The 9,352-nt window shown below is 47.1% G+C and overlaps 1 pseudogene; it reads right to left on the reverse strand.

Annotated features, from left to right (window-relative positions):
* Window positions 1-318: 318 nt before the first annotated feature.
* On the reverse strand, window positions 319-2,875 carry LOC123039003 (probable serine/threonine-protein kinase PBL18; annotated as a pseudogene).
* Window positions 2,876-9,352: the final 6,477 nt, after the last annotated feature.

Genomic DNA, 9,352 nt, shown 5'->3' on the forward strand with positions numbered 1-9,352 from the left:
TCTTCCCACTAAATTCGCCATCAAGTTAGCAAATCGTTCACATTTTAAATCTTGAACAAAGAGCCACTATGCAATACATTCATAGTTTGGGCGCTTTTGACAACAACAAAGACTAGGTTAGTTGGTTAATGTGGTGGTGCACCTGCATGAGGTCGGGGGTTCAAATCCTGTTTTGGCCGCCCTTTCTTCCCTTTCTTTTTCTCGTGGAGTGGAGCGCCTGGATGAATCTCGACCGCGCGACGGGAATCGAACGAGGCGCACGAATCGTACGTGCCTGTCGCTAACGAACAGTCGGCAGGTATTTAGCTTTGTCGATAATTAAATGAACAGAGTCTCCAAGCTAGCTAGCTTTTGTGATGATCGTCGGTTGCCTCTGTGCACCGGCGCCGCCAACGCGGCCGGCGATCTGGACGACGTTGTGGTCAAGGAGGAGGTGGTTGGGTGCAGGAGGAGCTCGAGGGCTGGGAGGACGTCGTCGGCCATGGAGGGGCGGCTCTTGGAGTCATTCTGGAGGCATCGGAGCGCGAGCGCGGCCATGTCCTGCGCCTGCCTCTTGGGATACTGCCCGCCGAGCCTGGTGTCCATGACGCGTATCACCTTGCGCTGCTCCCCCTGCAGCATCGGCATGGCCCAGTCGACCAGCAGCTCCGACGCCACGCCGCGGGCCTCGTCGAGTGCGCGCCGCCCGGTCATGACTCATGAGCTCCAGGAGCACCACACCGAAGCCGTAGACGTCGCTCTTGGCGGAGAGGTGGCCTGTGGCGACGTACTCCGGCGCGGCGTAGCCGCGCGTGCCGACGACGCGGGTGGAGACGTGGCTCTTGCCGCTGGTGGGGCCGGCGCGGGCGAGGCCGAAGTCGGAGAGCTTGGCGCGGTGGTCGGGGCCGAGGAGCACGTTGGAGGACTTGAGGTCCCGAAAGATGACGTCGCGGGAGTGGAGGAAGGCGAGCCCGCGGGCGACGTCAACGGCAACGGACACGCGCGTGGACCACGGCAGCAGCGGCTGGCTGCCCCGCCGGAACAGGTGGTTCTCCAGGCTGCCGCGCGGCATGTACTCGTACACCAGCAGCTTGTTGCTGTTGGAGTCAGAGCAGTAGCCGACGAGCTTGACCAGGTTGTCATGGTGGAGGTCGCCAAGGTAGGTCACCTCGGTGAGCCACTCCTGGTGGCACTGGAAGCTCTCCTTCTTGAGCTTCTTGATGGCCACCAACATCATGGCGTTGGTGGCGCTGGGCCTGGCAGGGGCGAGGGAGGTCTCGTCGATCCACCCCTTATACACGCACCCGAACCCGCCCTCGCCCAGGTAGGACGTGGAGCCGAAGTTCTTGGTGGCCACCCGCAGGTCCGCCATGCTGAACGACTTGAGCGACGCCGGCGGCACCTCCTGCGCCTCCCCCGCCGCCGTTGGTCCCTCCGCTGGCTGCGGCGGCTTCTCCGGGCCGGAGCTGCTCCGGCGCGACGCCTTGGAGTTGGAGTTGGAGGTGTTGCTCCTCGGGTTCACATGATTAGTTCCCTTCCTTGATAGATATGATCTCTCAACAAGAAATCAAGAAACAAAGAGATCGAGGACGGTGGCAAGCAAGGCATGTCGAGCTCAATGCTTTTGTCGGTCCCCAACCCTAACCAGCAAGCTTAAGGGTGGTGACGCTTGGGCGGTGCAGCGCCAAATGATCGACGATGCTCATATTGTCGGGGTAAGAAAAAAATTCAGGGAGCCGATATGCATGCTTTTGAGGCTCGGAGCGGTGTGGATGAAGTCCTCGAGATCCTTCATCGAGGACAAGCACTTGTGAAGGCAGAGCACGATGAGGCGAAGAAGGAGGAAGGTGCCCCGCGGTCGTGGCATTGTGATCCTTGTGAATTGTTTCTATGGGAAATATCTCACTGTATTTAGCTTTGGCTGGGTTAGTAAATGTTTTTCATCATTATGCTTTCCCCCCTGGGTTCTCTGATCACCAGGCAGTAGAGCTTCGTGGTCCGGATGATGAACCTGCAGGCCGCTGTTTTACTCGCGTTCTTGTTAATAGAGCTTGGTCATCTCAATGATGAACCAGCAGGGATTCCTAAAAGGTGTGTTCCTTAATCGGGTCCATTCAGCGATGGTAGGATGCATGCGAGCCTGGTCTTCTACTAGGAGTAGGAGGCAAAGTACTTTTCATCTAAATAAATGTTCCACTTGAGAATCCCCTTTTATCAAATATCAGAAGCCAAAACCCCTTTTTTTTCTAACATTTGTCGGTACTTCACTCTACCGGGAGAGGATACAAATGCTGGGGATTTACACCTAATCAACTTATCTCGTGTGACGGGTTACAAAGGATATACATTGTAGTGGTGACCTTGGTCGATACTGATCCATATTGTGGGAGGAGGGGGGCATCGCCCCCCCCCCCTCCATCCCCACCCCACTCCCCTATGGCCCAAGCCTTGTGGCGACAGGCCCTATGGCTAGGGGAGGATAGGAAGCAGAACGGAAGTTGGCTTCTCTGATCATGAGCACGAACTTGAGTGCTCTTTGTCCACCAACCACCCACAACTTGACAACCACGGAAGCTGCCTTCTATGATCATGAGCTCGAACTTGAATTCTCTCTATGCACCGACCACCCACGGCTTAACAACCACAAAAGCTGGCTTGACTAACCTCAAAACTTGGGAGCTATGAAAATGTCAGGCGTCATATAAAAGCACACTCACTCTCACATGAGGAGCTGCCCACCCATCCATTCAAATCCCAGCGGCGCAGCAGGGAAGAAGCTCCCTCCAGCGAGAAGACATGCCGTAGAAGCTCCCTCCAGCGAGAGAAGACCAGCGCAGAAGCTCCCTCCACCGAGACGACCGGCACAGCAGCAAAGGGATCCTCTGGTGACCCGCATCCCACCGCCAATGTAGCCCTACAACTGAATCTATGAATTGTTGTTCTTCCCTCAGTAATTTGTTGTTTGCGTTTTCTCGTTCTCACGTAGTAGATTGTTTTCTGCTTCGGATGCCGCCCAAGGAGGAGGCCAAGGGGAAGAGCAAGGAGAAGGAGACCAAGGGGAAGAGTAAGGAGGAGAAGGAGAAGGCAGTGGAGGAGGAACGCCTCACCCACCCACTGCGGTGAGTTTATCAATGAAGCCACGACCACTCTTCGCCACATTCCGGAGGGCAAGAAGATGAAGGCCAAGCGGGTCAGGCAAGGGTAGGCATATGCGGTCATCATTAGGATAATAGCATGTTAATATTGTGCGTGCCCCTATATATTGTTCATGTCTAATAACGTTTGTGCCATATACTAGTTGGTAGTCTTCTCGGTTGACGGCATATGCCAATGAATGTAAATATGGTTTTGCTGCCAATCAGAGTATATAAGCATTAGTAACTGAGGGTACCACTTCCAACGGAGGGTGCTGGTGGCTTCGTCGGACACAAGAAGTGGTCCTTTTGTCAACTCGTCTCGGCGGGTGGTCTTTTTGGACAAAAAATCTTTTAGGGGGGAGGGGGGCATCGCCCCCCCCCCCCGCCACTCTGCTATGTCCCAAGCCTTCCGGCAACAGGCCCCTATAGCTAGGGGAGGATAAGAAGCGGGCATGCAAGATCTGCCACTAGAGTGCATCCAAATGTACCACCAAGAAGAGAAAGGAAAAATGGCCAGCTAATGCCTAGATGACCTCTCCCTCCACCGAGACGACCGGCACAGCAGCAAAGGGATCCTCTAGCGACCCGCATCCCACCGCCAATGTAGCCCTACAACTGAATCTATGAATTGTTGTTCTTCCCTCAGTAATTTGTTGTTTGCGTTTTCTCGTTCTCACATAGTAGATTGTTTTCTGCTTCAGATGCCGCCCAAGGAGGAGGCCAAGGGGAAGAGCAAGGAGAAGGAGACCAAGGGGAAGAGTAAGGAGGAGAAGGAGAAGGCAGTGGAGGAGGAACGCCTCACCCACCCACTGCGGTGAGTTTATCAATGAAGCCACGACCACTCTCCGCCACATTCCGGAGGGCAAGAAGATGAAGGCCAAGCGGGTCAGGCAAGGGTAGGCATATGCGGTCATCATTAGGATAATAGCATGTTAATATTGTGCGTGCCCCTATATATTGTTCATGTCTAATAACGTTTGTGCCATATACTAGTTGGTAGCCTTCTCGGTTGACGGCATATGCCAATGAATGTAAATATGGTTTTGCTGCCAATCAGAGTATATAAGCATTAGTAACTGAGGGTACCACTTCCAACGGAGGGTGCTGGTGGCTTCGTCGGACACAAGAAGTGGTCCTTTTGTCAACTCGTCTCGGCGGGTGGTCTTTTTGGACAAAAAATCTGTCAGGGGGGAGGGGGGCATCGCCCCCCCCCCCCCACTCTGCTATGTCCCAAGCCTTCCGGCAACAGGCCCCTATAGCTAGGGGAGGATAAGAAGCGGGCATGCAAGATCTGCCACTAGAGTGCATCCAAATGTACCACCAAGAAGAGAAAGAAAAAATGGCCAGCTAATGCCTAGATGACCTCTCCCCTTCATCAACGGACCTGGACGTCATAGGGAAGACGTCTACGGCTACTTAATGGTTGCTCCTTGGTCTTTTGGGTCGTCATCATGGCTTAGCTTACCACTTTGGTTTGGGTGGTGTCAATTGTCTGCATTCAAGGTGTTCTCATTGGGTATTTCTTTGCGATGTAGATGTGTGAGGGCTTGGGATTATTGCATGTTGGGAATGCTTGTAGGGTTGGCCGTGCAGTCATGAGGGGGAGAAAAAAATCCAGGGAGTTGGTATGCAGCCTCTTGAGGCTCGGCGCGGCACTGGTGAAGCCCTCGAGACCCTTCATCAGGGACGAGTAGTTGTGTAGATCAAGATGAGGCAAGGAAGGAGGAAGGTGCCCCGCGTCCGTGGCATTGTGATCCTTGTGCAAGAGAGGTACAGGACCCGAAGAGCGTTGACCGGTAACACGGCTGGGTCCATCTTGTAAAGGAAGTTTAGGAACCCTCGTTTCTTCTTGGCGTAGTAGAAACCGAGGCGCACCTCCTTGATGCTCCGGGACGACGAGCAGAGCGACTAGCAAGTCGTGAGTGTTGTCCAAACCCCAAACTTCCGTTGGTGGCGCTCATGACATTGTGGCAGTACGTGTCGTCGGGTCCTTCCACGAATCAGCCGATGCGCACGATGCATGTGAAGAAAGGTGGGGGCGAGGGAGATAATGGCAGATGCCTCGTCTGCTGGAAACTGCTCTTCTCTCCTTCAAGCTCGCAATCATGGCCCTCTTCTGCTGGAAACTACTCTCCTCTCCTTGAAGCTCGCAATCATGTCCTATTATTCATTCATGGCCGGTAAAGTCGCAAACCTCCTAGTGGTACTATATAATGCTTCCTTCCCTGGCTGTCTATACACACCCTACTCCAGCATCAACATCTTCTTCGGCAACATGCTCAGGTATGTTACCTGTAAATTGCATCAAACAATTACAATGTCCTCATATCGTCTCACAGAAAGATACTCATATCCTCTCCGAACAAAAATATGTCCAAATGATGTTCATACTACGAGTAGACAATTAATTTGGGCAGATTCTGCAGCTTCCTACTGTCCATTTTTGTACTCAGCCGTTCATCATCCCGAATGGCTTTTGGGGTAATTGCTCCGCACATTATCCTTTCATATTTTTCTATCCAAGTTAATACTACACCATAAATTGCTTAAATAACATGTTCCTCTGGTATTCGTATCATGCTGATGTATGAAACATGTGAATTAGAAAAGTAGTATTACAATGCTTCCCTCCCTGGCTGTCTATGCACACCCTACTCCAGCATCAACATCTTCTTCGGCAACATGCTCAGGTATGTTACTTGTAAATTGCATCAAACAATTACAATGTCCTCATATCTTCTCACAGAAAAGATACTCATATCCTCTCCGAACAAAAATATGTCCAAATGATGTTCATACTACGAGTAGACAATCAATTTGGGCAGATTCTGCAGCTTCCTACTGTCCATTTTTGTACTCAGCCGTTCATCATCCCGAATGGCTTTTGGACAGGTAATTGCTCCGCACATTATCCTTTCATATTTTTCTATCCAATTTAATACTACACCATAAATTGCTTAAATAACATGTTCCTCTGGTATTCATATCATGCTGATGTATGGAACATGTGAATTAGAAAAGTAGTATTACAATGCGCAAAGACATAACGATTCCGTCGTAGGGGGAGCCGAAGCCTCAACATCTTCTGCATGTACTAATAAACGAGCAAAGTCCAATTCGGTGGATAATTTTACCCAACGCGAAATTCAAATGAAAATTGTTTCACCCGTACTAAATTCAAAAGACAGAAGAAATTAGTACAACCAGGGCCATTGCGTGATGCCACTGGCCACATAGAATTGCCTCTTAGTGAGGAGTATGCACTGGTTTGCATTTTGATTTGGGGAATTCTTCAGTTTAGCCGCATTTGGGGAATTCTTCAGTTTCCGATCTCCGATGGATAACGGTTGTTAATTGTGTTCTAAAATTATTTATTGGTTGATCTGATCATGCTCTAAGTTAAATTGATCTTATGCAAATTCACCTATCGATATATTCTCCAAATAATTATGGGAATGGCTTCTGTTTTGCCGTAAGCATCCATATAGAAAAATTCATTTTGACGTGCCAGTTCTAGGTTCATAGATGTCCATATTGGACCTATCAGACTTTAGCCTACTGATATGATTATCTTGTATCTCAATTTGGATGTACCAATTAGTTTTTATGTCTTGTGTATCGCAACAATGGCTATTGTGAGGTTGCAACAGGGATACATCATTAAAACTGACCTTATTCTTTTAGGAGCTAAGATCTACTCTGATGTATCCTTACAGAGCTCAAAAATCTCAGGTTTAACTAATGGCAACACAGCCATGAGCATTGGTGTGTTTTCTCGGTTTTTTGCAGGAAGAAGCGAACATTCAGGTACAGATTCAAGCATCTACCCTAGCCACTTCTTCACCACTCCAGGTAGAAGAGCAAGCACTTCTTCTTGCAGCCAACATATCCCAACTCCTCCAGGTCTAGCAGCCCACTTTTCTCACAGATAATCTCACCCTTGCCAAGGAGGCGGCACCTAGAAATGTCACAGCTGACACTGTTCCTGGGCCGTCAGAAAGCATCTTGCTCATTTCTACAGGACCACCCAAGAATTGCAGCTGCAGGTGTTTCACATCTCTAGGGAAATCAATTGTATTGATCATAATGTAGCTCATTAGATTCTGAATCGTTTCATTGAACCCATTTTTAGCTGTTTTGGTTCAGCTCATAGTTATATAGAACATGCCATGTAATCTCTCTCCTCTCTTCCGTAAATCTTCAGGGTGTCTTTCTTTATCCTGTATATAGTGTACAACGTTTTTTTAACCGGATGAATTTGTCACCTTCAATGTTTTTCATTGTTAAAAAAAGCTTATACGGTAATGGTTACCTGCTAACTTGTGCATACAAGTTTTTTATTTTACAGGTTCTGTTATTTGAAATACTTTTTTCCAGTACCTTTGAATGCATTACTGGCTGTATAGAATTATGGACCACCCCCATAAAAAAACATACATCTTCGTATGCATTTTGAAAGCTGGTGTTTTTCCAAACTTCCCAAAAGTTAACTTCTCTTTGTAAAAAAAATCTTGATATTCAAACAATCTGATCTTGAAAAGGTAAGTATTTGTTTGCAGCTTATTCTAAGCTACATCTTCTAGTTTACTTGACGCTATCTATGAAGCTTATACAACTGGATAAGTGCTGCGTGTTGATTAACAAAATAAATTGACCAGTCTATAATTTTTCTAACATATATGAACCATCCGCATACGGAATGGTACAAGAACTATAACAGATGGCGTGCACAACCAGCACATAGCTGCTACTACGTAACAGTCATAGTCAATTGATAGTGAACCTGGATAGGTTGCATTTACACTGATTTTACTGTACAACTCCTGCAGTCCATTTTATAGTTTCACATATAGGCTTGAAACCGATTAAATGGGTCCAAAGCGGATTTTAGGTCTCAAAAATCAATCGGTTTACTATCAAAATTTACTTTCTTTGGATAAATCCAGAGATGTCATTTTGTTAAATTTGCTGCTTTGATGGTTGCTTGATTGTTTATCTCGTGGATCTTTTTGGCATGTGCTAGGTGTAGAATGAAAGATCACTGACTCTAATTATGTATGCTTATATGTATCACAGACTTTGCAAGTTGTGAGCAGTTATAAGAGTGAAAGTGCTATCTCGCAGCATTGTTTGCCTAGAAGCACAACCAAATTCAAAGGACTTCATAAGTTGAATAGTTGATCATGTAGCATCTGCTCATTTATGACAGGCTTTGTTAGAAATTACCACTCCCTCTAGACTTTGCAAGTTGTGAGCAGTTATAAGAGTGAAAGTGCTATCTCGCAGCATTGTTTGCCTAGAAGCACAACCAAATTCATAGGACTTCATAAGTTGAATAGTTGATCATGTAGCATCTGCTCATTTATGACAGGCTTTGTTAGAAATTACCACTCCCTCCATTTTTATTTACTCTGCATATTAGAGTTGACTGAAGTCAAACTTCGTAAAGTTTGACCAAGTTTATAGAAAACAATATACACATTTATCATGATAAATCTATATGATCTGAAAGTACATTCAATAATAAATCTAATGTTGTTGATTTGTTATTGTATATCTTAATATTTTTGTTTATAAACTTGGTCAAAATTTGTAAAGCTTGACTTTGACCAAAGCTAATATGCGAACTAAATAAAAAGGGAAGGAGTACTACCATTCTATCGTCAAAATATCCCGGCGCGGCCACACGGGTCTTTAATGATCTAGTGTATGTATATGATTATTTTGGATATGGGGTTAGCTAGGAAGTGTTCAGTGGTCAGTTAACCTGTAAAGGTTGATGTTGCAAGCATGGCGAAAAATACGCAATTTGCAAGCCAATCAATGGATAGTCGCCGTCACCAATCTCTGTGCAATCCGGAGCTACCTCTATAATACTCCAAAAAATATTCCAAACGGCTGAAACGGTCGAGAGAGAAAAAAGAAGTCCAATTTCCAATAATCTACAAATTTTATTCTACTACTGCACAGATGAACACACTAATATAATTGAACACAATAATTAAATGAAGAGAGTCTCCTAGCTAAGCTAGCTAGGCTTTGTGACGACGGTGGCTTCTCTGCGCCGGATTGTGTGTGCCCCTATATATATATCGCTCGTGCCATATACTAGTTGGTAGTCTTCTCGGTTAACAGTATATGCCAATGAATGTAAATATGGTTTTGTTGCCGATCAGAGTATATAAGCATTGGTAACTGAGGGTACCACTTTGTCTCGACAGGTGGTCTTTTTGGAC

The sequence above is a fragment of the Triticum aestivum genome, chromosome 2B (genome assembly GCF_018294505.1).
Source record: "Triticum aestivum cultivar Chinese Spring chromosome 2B, IWGSC CS RefSeq v2.1, whole genome shotgun sequence".
Lineage (NCBI taxonomy): Eukaryota > Viridiplantae > Streptophyta > Magnoliopsida > Poales > Poaceae > Triticum > Triticum aestivum.